Below are 15,345 nucleotides of genomic sequence, written 5' to 3' on the forward strand. Positions count from 1 at the left end.
GGAACATTTTGGAACTCCTGTTCCTATATCTCATTTCAACAACTCACAGCCTCCAGAAGTTAACTGACATGCTTTTCACAAAACACATCATTCAATATATATCATCTCATTCAACACTTATATGGGTATACAAATAATCTTATAACTAGATAATTCAAAAATAAAATTTAACATAATCAAAGGTACGGTCATCTCTATATTACCATTTAACCAAATATACGATTTTCCAATAGAAATAGAGACGATACCTGAAACCCCCAATTTTCCCAAAAATCGTAACCCAAAAATCCTGTAATTTCACTTGATAGATTTTACCAAATAAGTAACCAAAACATTCGTATAATCGTAAACCATAGTTTTACTGATTCAGATTTAAAAAAAAAACTGATATAAACAAAACCCCCTTACCTTATCCAAAAAACTGAAACATTAACTTAATCAGTGCAAAACAACGACCATGGATCCCCAAAACCTAAAAATCGAAGAACAATACTTCAATATAATCCCAACCACTACAGATTTGCCGAACGGAAAACAAAATCAGACCCTTACCTTGATTTTGGAACAAAACCCGAAAATCCTCGAAATGAAGATCTGAGCCGCTATAAAGGTATAGATTCTCCTCCTAATCCACATGGTAATGTCAGATCGTTAATTCAAGTAACAAACAACCCGCAATCCTAAAGAGAGAGAGTTTCTTTCCAATTCAAGAGAAAGAGAGAGAGAGAGAGAGAGAGAGAGAGAGAGAGAGAGAATTTGAGTTTCTTAGCATTGAAGCAACCAAAATATCTTATTTATAGATCCTTGACCTAGTCCAATTCATCGACGCGACTACCCCTTCATCAACGAATCATCTAAGCATTTCGTCGACGGACCGTTACCTTCGGCGACAAACCCTATTATGATATTTTACAACTCGCTCAGTATCTCTTCATCGACGAGGCTCTGAATTTCGGTGACGAACAGTATGAGGACCTTCGTCGACGGGAAAAATGGCTTCGTCGACAAAGCCTACTAAATTTATATTTTTACCCTTTTAGTTATTTATTAAATCTGGATTTCTTAGGTCGGGTTCTGACAACCTCCCCTCTTTATAAAAATTTCAATCTCGAAATTTGCAATCTCTCGCTCGCTAACTCATCAATACACCAAAACGCATACCCGACTCTAGGAAGAGTCGGCAGCCACCCACATAGCAGCTCCGTACCAAATATATTACATACCCTCACTTATGGTGGAAGAATACCGTGGTTACATACACAGTGTCTCAGGAGCTTACAATACCACAAAACTCTCCTAGAGACTAACCACACATCACTCTAAATAACAGATACATCACACACTTACCCAAACCGTTATTGTAAACATCACTCCTCAAAATAGTTCTGGGTATTTTCGGCGTATTTCCATCTCTAATTCCCAAGAAGCATCCTCAACCGCATGATTCCGCCACAGCACTTTCACTAACGGTATCTCCTTGGTACATAACTTCTAAACTTTTTGGTCCATAATCTGAGTGGGTATCTCCTCATACGCCAAAGCATCCTTAATCTATAAAGATTCGTAACTAATTACATGTGATAGATCCAGTACATACCTCCTCAACATAGATACATGGAAAACATCGTGGATCCTAGAGAGCACTAGAGGTAGTGCAATCCTGTAGGCTATTGGACCCACTCGTTCAAGTATCTCGAATGGTCCAATATACCTCAGGCTCAACTTGCCCTTCTTCTCGAATCTCATCACTCCTTTCATCTAAGTGATTCTCAAGAATATCTTACCCCCTACCTTGAAATCCAACTCTCATTGGTGAACATCCGTGTAACTCTTCTATCGGTTTTGAGCAGATTTAATTCTATCGTTGATCAATCTGACCTTCTCACCTTCTGTACAAGTTCGGGTCCCAATACCTGCCGTTCATCGACGTCATCCCAGTACAGAGGAGACCAACACCTCCGACCATACAATGCTTCGAATGGTGCCATACCAATACTAGCTTTGGAATCTATTGTTATAGGCAAACTCCACTAACGGTAGAAACTGAATCCAACTACTGTCAAAGTCTAACACACATGCCTATAACATATCCTCCAAGATATGAATCGTCCTCTCTGACTGCTCATTAGTCTAGGGGTGGAACGCTATACTGAAAGTAAGCTTCATCCCCAGTGCCTCCTGTAAGCATTTCCAGAACTGAGAAGTGGATTATGGGTCTTGATCTGAAACAATGGACATCGATATCCCATGCATTATGACTATCCCTTGCACATATAGATATGCTAGCCTACTCAAGGAGTAGCTAACCTTCATCAGTACAAAGTGAGCAGATTTAGTCATCCTATCCACGATCACCCAGATTGCATTCTACCCATGAACTGCTGGTGGTAACCTAGTAGCAAAGTCCATGGAGATGTGCTCCCATTTCCATTCCGAAATGCTTAATGGATGCAACGGCCCTACTGGTCTTTAATGCTCAGCCTTTACCTACTGACACGTCAGACATTGCTCCACAAATTAAGCAATCTCCCTTTTCATGCCACTCCACCAGAAAGATTTCGCAAATCTCGATACATCTTCGTGCTAATCGTATGTACCGTATATAAAGAACGATGCACCTCCTCTAGAATTCTCCTCCTTATTCCCTCATCGTTTGGAACACACTGTTTGGTTCCAAACCTCAATACACCTCCCTCGGAGATGTTAAAATCTGCAACCAACCTCTACTACACCTTCTTTACAACCTCGACTAAGTCCGCATCATTAGCATGCGCGGCTTTAATCCTCTCTAATAATGTTGGCTGGATCACCAAGCTAGCAATGAAAGCCTGATGATTGCCATCCAACAGCTCCACAGAAAGACGTTCTAGATCCTATTTAACATGATGATGACCTACTACTGCAGATACTGATGCGTGCTTTGGCTTCCAAGTCAACACATCACCTACCACATTAGGTTTTCCTGGATGATAGCTAATGGTGCAATCGTAGTCCTTGATCAAGTCCAGCCACCTCCTCTGCCTCATGTTCAACTCCTTCTGTGTGAAAACGTATTTGAGGTTTTTGTGGTTTACAAAGATCTCACACTGTTCACCATACAAGTAGTGTCTTCAGATCTTCAGCGCGTACACCACTGCCACCAGCTCCAGATCATGCATGGGGTAGTTCTTTTCGTACTCCTTGAGTTTCAGAGAAGCATAAGAAATTACTTTCCCCTGTTGCATCAGCACACATCCCAAACCCTTTAGAGACACGTAGCCGATAATCACAAAACTACCGTCCCTAGATGGGATTGTTAAAACTAGAGCGGTGACCAATTAGTGTTTCAACTCCTAGAAAGTCTGCCCGCACTCGTCGGTCCAATCAAATCTCACATCCTTCCACGTCAATCATGTCAAAGGGCCAGATGATCTAGAGAATCCTTTCATGAATTGCCGATAGTACCCAGCCAGTCCTAGGAAATTTCGAACATCTTGCAAGCTCTTTGGTTTCACCTAGTCAACCACTGCTTCAATCTTACCTAGATCAACTGAGATACCACCTCCCGACATGACATGGCCTAGAAATGCAACCTAGTTGAACCAGAACTCGCATTTCTTTAGCTTAGCATACAACTTCCTTTCCTGCAGCACCTACAGCACTAACCTCAAATGGTTTTCATTCTCTTCCGAACTCTTAGAATATACCTGAATATCATTAATGAATACCACTATGAATTGGTCCAGGTATTCATGGAAAACCCTATTCATTAGGTTCATAAATACCGTCGGAGCCTCAACCCAAATGGCATGACCAAAAACTCATAGTGGCCATATTTGGTTTGGAAAGCTGTATTCGCAACATCCTCCATCTTAACTTTCATCTGATGATATCTTCGAAAAGACCTGTGTTCCTTACACCTGGTCAAATAGATCATCTATACGAGGCAATGGGTATCGGTTTTTCATTATTACCTTATTGAGTCACGGTAATCAATGCACATTCTCATTGATCCGTCCTTCTTCTTCACGAATAATACTAGAACTTCCTAGGGCGAAACACTAGGTCTGATGAAGCCCTTATCCAGTAGTCCTTGCAACTGCTCCTTCAACTCTTTAAGTTCAACTGGAACCATTTGGTATGGAGCTTTAGAAATCAATGCCTTGCATAGCAACAATTCAATAGCGAACTCCACCTCACGATCAGGAGGTAAACCGGGTAAATCTTCTAGGAATACATTCAAAAATTCGTTCACCACTTAGATATCTTCAAGTTTTGGATCATCCCGAGGTGGTTCCTTCACACAAGCTAGGTACCCCTGAATTTCATCTAAGAGTAACCTTCTCGCCTGCATTGTCGACCGAATCTGTGGCGTCAAATGCACACACGATCCTACAAACTCATATTCCTATTCCCGAGGAGGTCTGAACACTACCACTTTCCAACGACAGTCAATCACAGCAAAACTGGAAGATAACCAATCCATCCCCAGTATAAAGTCAAAATCGAACATATCATACACTACCAGATTCACCAATAGTGGCCTTCCTTGAATTATCATTAGACAGTTCCCTAACATCTTCCTACAAATCACCACATTCCCAGACGGTGTAGCCCCAGACAACCCCTCATCCATCACTTGGGTTTCAACCCCCCACAGTTTCACAAAATTTGTAGATATAAATGAGTAGGTTGCTCCTCAATCGAATAAGACAACAACTTTATTTGAAAGCAGTAAATGGTACCTGTCACCACGTTGCTAGCATGCTTTGCATCGGTTGGAGTAAGCGAGTACACTCACGCCTGAGCTGTGTTTCCCTGAAAGTTTCCTTGAGGCACCTGCTTATTTCCCCGGTTCTGACTCGGTGTAGACGTACCAGTCATCTGCGTACGACATATAGACACCCTATTTTTGCCCAAGAAAAATATAAAGGGGTCACCATATTATTATTATTATTATTATTATTATTATTATTATTATTATTAGTATTTATTATTATTATTATTTTTATCAGCCTTATTATTTTTAATATTACTTTACTATAATTATTTTTACTATTTCTATTTACTATTATTGGTTATTATCGGTATCATTATTTTTAAATATTATTATTACAGTACTATTATTATTATTATTAATCATTACTTTTCATATTATTATTATTATTATTATTATTATTATTATTATTTGGTATATTAGGATTAGGGCTTAGAGATGCCTTTAAAAAGGCATGCTCGCAGAGAACAAGAGGGGGGGCAGAGCCAAAGCATAAATAAAAAAAAGAAAAAATCGGCTTCATTTTTTTCTTCTCCTTCTTCTTCGTCTTCTTCTCGAGCCCTGCTCCACCGACTCGTGGTCTCGCTGTTCCAGCCATCATCTCCGGCAGCCAATCACCGTCGCAAAACTCCGCTGTTTCGTCGTTGGTCCCCCAACAACCTCCACTTCGACCACCCTCTGCTCCACGGACCTGTTTCTCCAGCACAGACCACCCCTACCTCTGCAGGTCCAGCCGAACACTCCTCCGGCCACCCTTGTTTCAGCAGACAAGCAGCCGACCACAACTCCACAGCACCAGCCGAAGCCTTCTGTGAGCCACCGCTGGCCACCAACCAGCCAGGCCACCCTGTTCCTCTCCTCTTCCGCTAGACACTGCTGCTGGTTCATCTCTGCTGCCCCTCTCCCCTATTGCAGCCATTGCAGCAACCACCGTCACTGTCACCGTCCGTCAACTCCGATCCCTTGCTTCCTCCCACGGCCAAGCCACCCGCACGGCGACCACGGCCTAGTTCCGGCGGTATCCCCAGGTTATCCTCTGCATGCCGGCCACAGCACACACGTGCACGAGTCCCTGTTTATTTTGGTTTCACTGTGAAATTTTTTTTTTTGGCTATCACCCTCTTGTTCTGTTTTGTTTAGTTTTTTTTTTATTTATTTATTATTATGGTAAATATTAATTCGTTTGTTCTCTATTTTGTAAGATTCATTTTAGGGGCTTATTTCAATGTTCAAAGGTTGAATCTTGTGGTCATGATTTTATTGTATATATTAAATAAGTTGATTTTATTATATTTGTTCATGTTTATTTATTCATTCATTTATTCTTAAATATTAGACATGGTTGTAGAATCTTTATTGTTGAAATTCATCTTAATAGTTAAAGTTTAAAATCTTGTAGCATTAATCATTTTGATATGGGAGTTTTAAAGTTATAATATAAGTTTTGGTATTTAAATGTTGTATTTATTTGAGTATATAATATTCGAGTCGCATACCTAATATTAGGGTTGTGGTTGTATTTATTAAAATATTAATGTTCATGTTATAAGGTATATGTTGTTCATAATGTTTAATACGTATTTCTAGGGTTTTCTTGTTTTTGTGTCCATTATGTGTTTAATATTTTTATTATCATAGTACTTATTTACTAAAGGGTATTATCGTTTGTTATTTATATGTTTAGGCATGTCACACATAATGTTCACAATAGGGTTATACCCAATATTAGAGTTTAGGATTTTTTTGTCATAATTAATGTTCACATGTAGGGTTATTATTATTCATATTTAGTGTTTATATTAAGAATATGGCTATATTTTAATACTATGTCATTTTTAGTATTTCGTTCTAGGATACATATTATTATTATGATTATATTTATGGTATTACGTTCTTTTTATAGTATCTTTAGTATCTTAATAATATATATATGGTATTTTATTACCTATTTCGACATTTGTAATATTTTAGTAGATATGTGTTGTTATTATTATTATTATTATTATTATCCTATTAATATATATTTAAACCTCCCATACTAGTACTTGTAAAAAATTCTATACAATTTCAAAATTTGAGAGTGTATTTTCTTAAATATTTTCTTGATTTTTTATCCCTATGATTTTAACGCGAGGGTATGAACTTTCGGGCTTCATATACCCTAGTTCTGAGGGAGTATATAATATATATATATATATACATATATATATTTGTGTGTATTTCAAAATTCATTAATAGGGGGTAATTTTAAAGACCTTTTAAATTAACTTAGGGATAATTCTAAATTAATAAGGTACCGTTCGTAAGAACGAACGCGTAGGGGGTGCTCGTACCTTCCCTACTCGTAACCGAACTCCTAACCCCAGCTCTGGTAACGTAGATCTATTCTACCCTTAACCAAGTAGCAATTAAGTGTTCTAACCACACTAAAAGGTTAGTGGCGACTCCGACATTCCTCTTTTTCCTAAAAATATAAAATAATTTTTGTCACGCCACCCTGGGGCACATGTGCGCTAGGATGTCGCGACACGACAGTCTTGGGCTTTGTGGACTGATTTACCACATGGGTAGCAGTTACCCACGAACAGCTGACATTCACCATCATGCCATTTGTGGCACCTGGTACAATGCTCGTGAGATCGGTTCTCCTGTGAACCCCACGGTTTCGTACCCTGACGTTTACTCGAACCGTAATTCCTCCTTTTCCACCATCCCTAAAGAGAACCATTCTGGGAACCAGAAGGCACTGTTCTCTTCTTCAGTTCTTGTACCACCTCGTCCTCCTGGAGACCGACCTCAACTACAGCGACTTTATCCACCAGAACATGAAACTCCCGAATTTGTAGCATTCCCACTAGGCTATGGATGTCCTTCCTCAGGCCCTTCTCGAACCTCCAAGTCTTTTCATACTCATTTGAAATCAGACATGGTGCAAAGAGAGACATCTCGATGTATCTAACTGTGTAACTTTGCACTATTAGGGTCCCCTGAGTCAGACTCGAAAATTTGTCTAGCTTTGCGTCACGAACGGAAGTTGGGAAGTATCTCTCAAAGAATACCTCTTTAAACGGCCCCATGTCATCCCTAATGAATCAGTTCTATGCTCCTCAAGTAGACTCACAGCCATCAACCACCTCTCAGCTTCTTCTGCCAGCTGAAACATAGCATAGAGAAATTTCCGCTCGTCGGTGCAGTGCAAAATTTTAAGTATCTTTTCTGTCTTCTGCACTTAGTTCTCCACCATAATCGGGTTGGATCCTCTTGTAAACATTGGAGGATGCATGTGGGTGAACTTCTCAATGGTGCAACTCGTAGTAGTAGGCGAACGCTCACGTCCCCTAACACTTCGCCCAATCTCTCGCATAATCTTCTTGGTTAAACCCCGAGGCACAGATGGAGACCCTTCACTCACAGTCCCTTCCGAGCTACTATCCCAGTTGCTATCCTTGGGAACCATTATGTAAATAGTATAGGAATAGATTAGCATTCCTATATCATAGTACAATTAACACAATCATTGCAAAATAATCATGTTAACTTCTAGACCCTCAGGTTTAGGTCTACCCTACCGTAAAAACACAAAACCATCAATGGTTTACTGTGGTTTTACTACAATCGTCATTCTAAAAGAAACACAGAACACCGTCAATGAATCCCTGTCTAGCTACAAGACAACCCTCGACCTACTCTACCCATTCCTTGCATCTTATACTCTACTATGTTCACAAAAGCACTCCTAACCAAGTCTACAAGACCTAACAACCTGGTCAGCTCTAATACCAAGTTGTCACGCCTTGAACCCGGAAATGGGCCCTAGGGTGTAATTTAGTAACCTAACCTGTCTGTGTATCATACAACCATCAATGATATTGCACAATCTAAGGATTTGACCCCGTAGGGTTCACGTATACCCTATCCCCAATCACATACACAATATACGCGGTGGAATAATTCAACCTACTACATTTATAACATCATACCATCATACCATACTAGAGTCTAGAGAAAATCATAGTCTAATTCCCAAAATACATAACATACCCCGGGTGTCTATATAACCCAAAATGACAAATCGGCTAAAGATCGGTACTTACATAAGTACTTCTACAAAGCTAACCAACAACCACGCTCCTGAAATGCTAGGACGCTAGTTTCAACAACTCAAGGACCTGAAAAACATTTATATGATAACGGTGAGACACCTCTAAGTATGGGAGAAACAAGTTATATTAGTGTGTGGATACATAAGTGTTATTTCAACAGTAAAACATAAATGTTTCACAATTCTAGTATTTTCACAATAAAGTTCCAGTATATCTCACAAAACACCTCGGTCTAGTGTCATCACACTCTTCGGCCTAAGCCAGCCGGACAACATGGTGCCCCTGATAACCTGGCATAGCCTAAGCCCCACAGCGTTCAACCAATGCAAACGAAACTCACACCGTTTAGTGACCAACCAGAGTCATAGGTGGTATTTCACACCCTCAGCCTCAAGCCAGATATCTAAGCCTACGGTAGTTAACTGACTCGACTGCCTATGGTATTATTCCAACACGCCTCATATCTCAGACTTCGGTAGTTAATCGGCACGCTTCGATTGTCCTAGGCCTTCGGTTTTATTCCGACTTGACATTTTCACAAAACTTGGACCATTTTGGAACTCTTGTTCCTATATCTCATTTCAACAGCTCACAGCCTACGGTAGTTAATTGACACGCTTTTCACAAAACACATCATTCAATATATATCAACTCATTCCACACTTATTTGGGTATACAAATAATTTTCTAATAGATAATTTGAAAATAAAATTTAACATAATCAAAGGTACGATCATCTCTATATTACCACTTAACCAAATAAATGATTTTCCAACAGAAACAGAGACAATGCCCAAAACCTCCAATTTTCCCAAAAATTGTAACCCGAAAATTTCGTAATTTCATCTGATAGATTGTCCCAAATAAGTAACAAAAACATTCATATAATCGTAAACCGCAGTTTTACTCATTCAAATTTAAAAAATAACCGATACAAACAGAAACCCCTTACCTTATCCCAAAAATCGAAACACGAACTTAATCGGTTCAAAACAACGTCACGGGATCCCCAAAACCTAAAAACCAAAGAACAATACTTCAATATAATCCCAACCACCACAGATTTACCAAACCGAAAACGAAATCAGACCATTACCTCGATTTTGGAACAAAATCTGAAAATCCTTGAAACAAAGATCTGATCCGCTATAAACATAGAGATTCTCATCCTGATCCACATGGTAACGTCAGGTCATTGATTAGGGTAACGGATGGCCCGAAATTCGAAAGAGAGAGAGAGAGAGAGAGAAAATCTGAGTTTTTTAGCAATGAAGCAACCAAAATATCCTATTTATATACCCTTGACCTGGTCCAATTTGTTGATGAGACGAATCCTTCGTCGACCAATCATCTAAGCATTTCGTTGAAAAATTGTTACCTTCGGCAACGAACCCTATGATATTTTACAAATCGCTCGGTATCGTTTTGTTGATGAGGCTCTGAATTTCGGCTATGAACAGTATAAGGTCTTTCGTCAACAAGAACAATAGCCTCGTTGAAGAAGCCTGCAAAATTTACATTTTTACCCTTCTACTTATTTATTAAATATGCATTTCTCGGGTCGGGTTCTTATAGTGCCCCCCTTTACATTTTCCAACTCTCTCTCCTTAACCACTCCACTCTCTCTCTCTCTCTCTCTCTCTCTCTCTCTCTCTCTCTCTCTCTCTCTCTCTCTCTCTCTCTCTCTCCTTATTTTCTCGGCAAATATTCGGTCGATTGGAAAACGAAAGATACCGCTGGGTTCGCATCTTCGCCATCGACATTCCTACCGGAGTGGATTTGTCATAGGAGCAACATTGGCACTACTCCTGGGGTAAGGTATACTCCCTCTCTTTCCTCAATTTCTCCTTAAATATTCAGCTAAATCGATAACCGAGCACCACCACGAGGTCCTAGTCTCGATCGTCATTATTTTGGCCAGAGCAAATTTTCAATTTGGGGGTCCTATGCACCACTCCAAAGCGAGGTTAGGGAATTAAGAAAATTGGTTATTTTTGGGAGTTTAATTGTTTATTTAGAATTTATGGGTCTAGGAAATGTTAAAATAGCATTTTATTTTGGGTTTATTTGATTGAACTAGGGTTATTGAATCAGGGTTCAGGTGAGTGTCGCAGGCATCGTTTCGGGATCCCTACGAGCGTAATTCAGGAAACTGAGTAAGGTGAATAGATTAAGCTAGTAGAATTGTAAAATTCACCGGTTAAAATGGAAATTTTATGTGTTTATAAATATATATGATTATCATGTGAGTTTTAAAAAGAAAAGTCAACCGTTTGAATTATGATTTTGAGCCTAGGGTTGTGTAGATATTATTTGTGAAAATGAAATGATGAAAGTAATGAATTTTCTGGATAATTGTGGAGAAAAGTTGATGTTTATTTTCAATAAAAATGACAATGAACATGGGTTCGATTTTTTTATTTTAAATGATATGATTATGCGTATTATTTACATGGTGTGGCATGAGTAAAATGAAAATATTATGATGAATTATGATATATTTATGAGATGTTGGGAATATTCAAATGTCATGAGAATATATTCTACATTTTTATTGTTTAATCAGAGTAGGATGTGAATGTTAAATTGCAATGTATGATTTGAGAACTTCGGTGGACCATAGTGAGGCACGATATTGTTGTGTATGATATTTGGCAGAGATTAATGCATCCACACATCTTAGAGAGAGTGCAGAGATGGGATGGTTGATTGAGCTGTGTTGGGTAGAGATTCCCCATGGAGTCTAGACTCGTGTGGGAAAGCCAATCTGACTACAAACTGAAGAGGTTGTTTTCTAATTTAGCTCTGGTGGGCTGACCAGGGTTAAGTCTAGCTTTCGGGCCGTACAACCCATCATGGTGGGAAGCATGACAGTGATTATCCATATGGTAGTGAGTTCTAAATGCATAACTGTTTAATTTAACTAGTGAATAATATAAGAACAGAACATGAGAATGCAGATGTGAATACAGAGTCAAATGAAATTAGAGTAATGCGAAATTTGAATATGAAATGTGAATGATATGAAATGTGGAAGTGAGATTCACATGCATGAAATCAGAGTAATGCGAAATGTGATGTGAAATACTGAGAACATGAAAAGAAGGGTAATACAGAGATAACATATACAGAGTAAAGTAAATATGTATTATATATATATATATATATATATATTGTAGTATTATATTTATTTGGGGCAAAGTATACACTTCACCTGAGGGCTTGCTGAGAAAGGTGAGTGTCTTAATTAGTATATGATGTAGACATACTGGGCTGCATATCATATTAGGGCAGATGGAAGCTATTTGTATGGGTAGATAATCTTTCCTATTTTCGGGAACTTCTGCCAATAAACATTTGTATGAATGTGTGTGTGAGTACGAGATAAACTATCCACCTAAGGGCTTACTGAGTAAGGTAAGTTCCGTGATATGCTTTAGAGTAGAGGGGTGCTATTTGTATGGGTGGGTAATCACCCCAGTCTTCGGGAACTCTTGTTGTGAAAATATGCTGCATGTGTCTGAGTAAAGACAGAGAATGGTTTATTAATTGTGATAATTTTATAAATAGAGATTATATTTTGTACACTTAACCTCATGATAGCCACACACTGGTGTTAATTTATTCCGACTTAGTGAGATGTGTCTCACCTGGTATAGAATTTGACCTTTTTTTTAGGAGGACCATGTGGTCGAGCTCAGTGAGCTTGGGGCTTGGGGCTTGGCGTAGCGTTTTTTTAGAGAGAGAGAGTATAGACTTTGGTTACATTTTTGAGTTGTATATTTCGAGATTGTATTATATTTTAGTTTTCTGAGATATATATATATATATATATATATGTTTGTGAATATTGGATGTTGGAAAATACCTTTTAAGATTATAGATATGTAGAAACTCTGGTATATTATTGAGGAGTTGTTATTATTTCTACTACGTTATTGATGTGAGAATATCAGATACTGGTAATGGAACACATGGCACCCATGCCCCACTTTGTGGGTTCGGAGCGTCACAAGGTGGTATCAAAGTATATTTTAAGTAACACTCCAGACTCTAGTTTCAGGTTCTGGGCGTTACATTGTATCTATGGTGAAGTTTGAGAGATCTTCCGAAGCTACTCATCAGAATGGGATGCACGAAAGAAACAACATGATTCAAATATCTATTACAATTCATAGGATTGGTCAGTCAGAGAATGGCTTTGTAATAGTAGTGGAGAGATAAAAATAGTTGGTGATATTGTGTAGGAAGCAAAACAGGATACAAATAATATTGTGGCTGCTCACGTAGCCAATTTGATTGACACCACAAAATCATCACTAATAATTAATATGCAAATGCATGTTGATGAGTGGCCAGAAAACTGACCTAGCTAATGAGTCAGACCAAACACGTCGCCCTATTGAACCAGTAATACCCATATCTCAAAGGGTCGGTCGGTTGGAGACTAACTTCGTAACAGTAGTGGATAGATAAAAATAGTTGCTAATATTGTGGAGGAAGCAAAACAAGATAGAAATAATGTTGTGGCCACTCGCGTAGCCAGTCTGACTGACACCACAAAATCGTCACTAATAATTAATATGAACTTGCATGTTGACAGGCAGCTAGGAAACTGACGTAGTTGATGAGTCGAACCAAACACGTTGCCCTGTTGAACCAGCAATATCCCTATCTCAAAGGTCCGGTCAGTAAGTTTCCCATACTATACTTAGCACAAACTGACAGGGTACAACACTACCATAAAGGTAGCCGCCAAATGCAATTCTCCTAAAGCGTGTCGGGTACGCACCATGCGCAACGACCTCAACCATCTGATTAGGACCATTCCTACAAGTTGTGTAATGGAAAAAATTAGTGCAGAATTCACCCCGGGCGCACTTTAGTTAGCTTAAAAACTTCTAGTAGGTAGCTCTCTAGACATAACGACACCTTTGCTTTCTTCGCTTTCGTTTTCTGGAAAAACCCCTAAAGCCTCTCTCTATCTTTGTTCTACTAATACCCATTTGGACCAGTCTCTGCAGAGCTTCGGTAAGGTTGGCCTTTCATCAACTGAATGTTCTATCTTCTTCTTCTTCTTTCTTTCGTACAATATTAATGTACAAGCATACTTTTTAATGAGTGTATGTTTGTGAATATGTATGTTTTAGTGTTCCATATTCTACTAATAGCCTAATACCCAATTTGATGTGTAGTAACTTGGAAAAAGAATTATTATTAATTAATTAATTAATTAAATATTATTAAATTAATTAATTAAATAAACAAATAAAAGGAATAGTATGGAAAAAAAAACTAATTGGAATATATATATATATATATAAGATTAATATAATATACATTGTGTGTGTGTGTGTGTGTGTATATCTATATATATATTTATTTATTTATTTATATAAAAGCTTCTTTAGGAAGCTTCACATCCAATTTGAAATTGGATCCAGACGCCACTTTCTCTCTCTCTGCTAAGTCTCCTTCTCTCTCCTCTGCCTTCCCTCTCTCTCTCCTCAATTTCTTAATAAATATTCGGCCAATCGGGAAACGAAAAATACCGTTGGGTTCTATTTTTCGCCACCTACATTATCACCAAAGTGGATATTTTGTAGGAGTGTTGTAGGTACCACTCGTGGAGTAAGATAAATCCAATCTTTCTCCTCAATTTCTTTCAAATCTTCAGCCTAACTGACGATCTAAAATCACCACGTGGTTCTAGGAGTGTTTCTTTACAAATCTAGCGGAGCGAATTTTTGAATTGGGATTTCGAGGCACCAATCCAAGGCTAGGGTAAGATTTAGGAAATTGAGAAAATTTTTGGTTTTTGGTAATTCAATTATTTATTTGAAGTTTATGAGTTCAGGAAATATTAAAATAGTAATTTATTTGGGGTGGAATTGAAAAATTAGGATTTATGAATTCAAGGTTCGGGTGAACGCCGCGAGTAGAATTTCGGGATTCCTCCAGACGTAGTTCAGGAAACCAGGTAAGGGGAATAGATTAAGCTAGTAGATTTTAAATTTCACCGGTTAAAAATGAAAATTTTATGAGTATATAAATGTATATGATTATCAAGTGAGTTTCAAAAGAAAAGCCAACCGTTTGAATTATGATTTTGAGCCTAAGGCTGTGTAGATATTATTTGTGAAAATGAAATGTGGAAAGTAATGAATTTTCAGGATAATTATGAAAGTTATTAAATGTGTATTTTCAGTAATCTGAACTATAGAGACCCAAAAAAATAATAACAATAAAATAATGAAGGAAAAAGGTAGAATAAATGAAAAGAAAAGAAGGAAAAGGAATTATATTAAGGAGCATCAGCAGGAATTCATCGACGAACACAGGGTTCTCGTTGACGAATGTCCTTCTATATCTCGTCGACAAAGTACACGTGTCTCGTCGACGAGAAGATACTGAGAGCAAGAAAATCACGCCATTAAGGGTTTGTCGACAAACTTATTATCTTCTTCGACGAACACCGTTCTTCGA

Source organism: Malania oleifera, chromosome 4, assembly GCF_029873635.1.
Source record: "Malania oleifera isolate guangnan ecotype guangnan chromosome 4, ASM2987363v1, whole genome shotgun sequence".
Lineage (NCBI taxonomy): Eukaryota > Viridiplantae > Streptophyta > Magnoliopsida > Santalales > Ximeniaceae > Malania > Malania oleifera.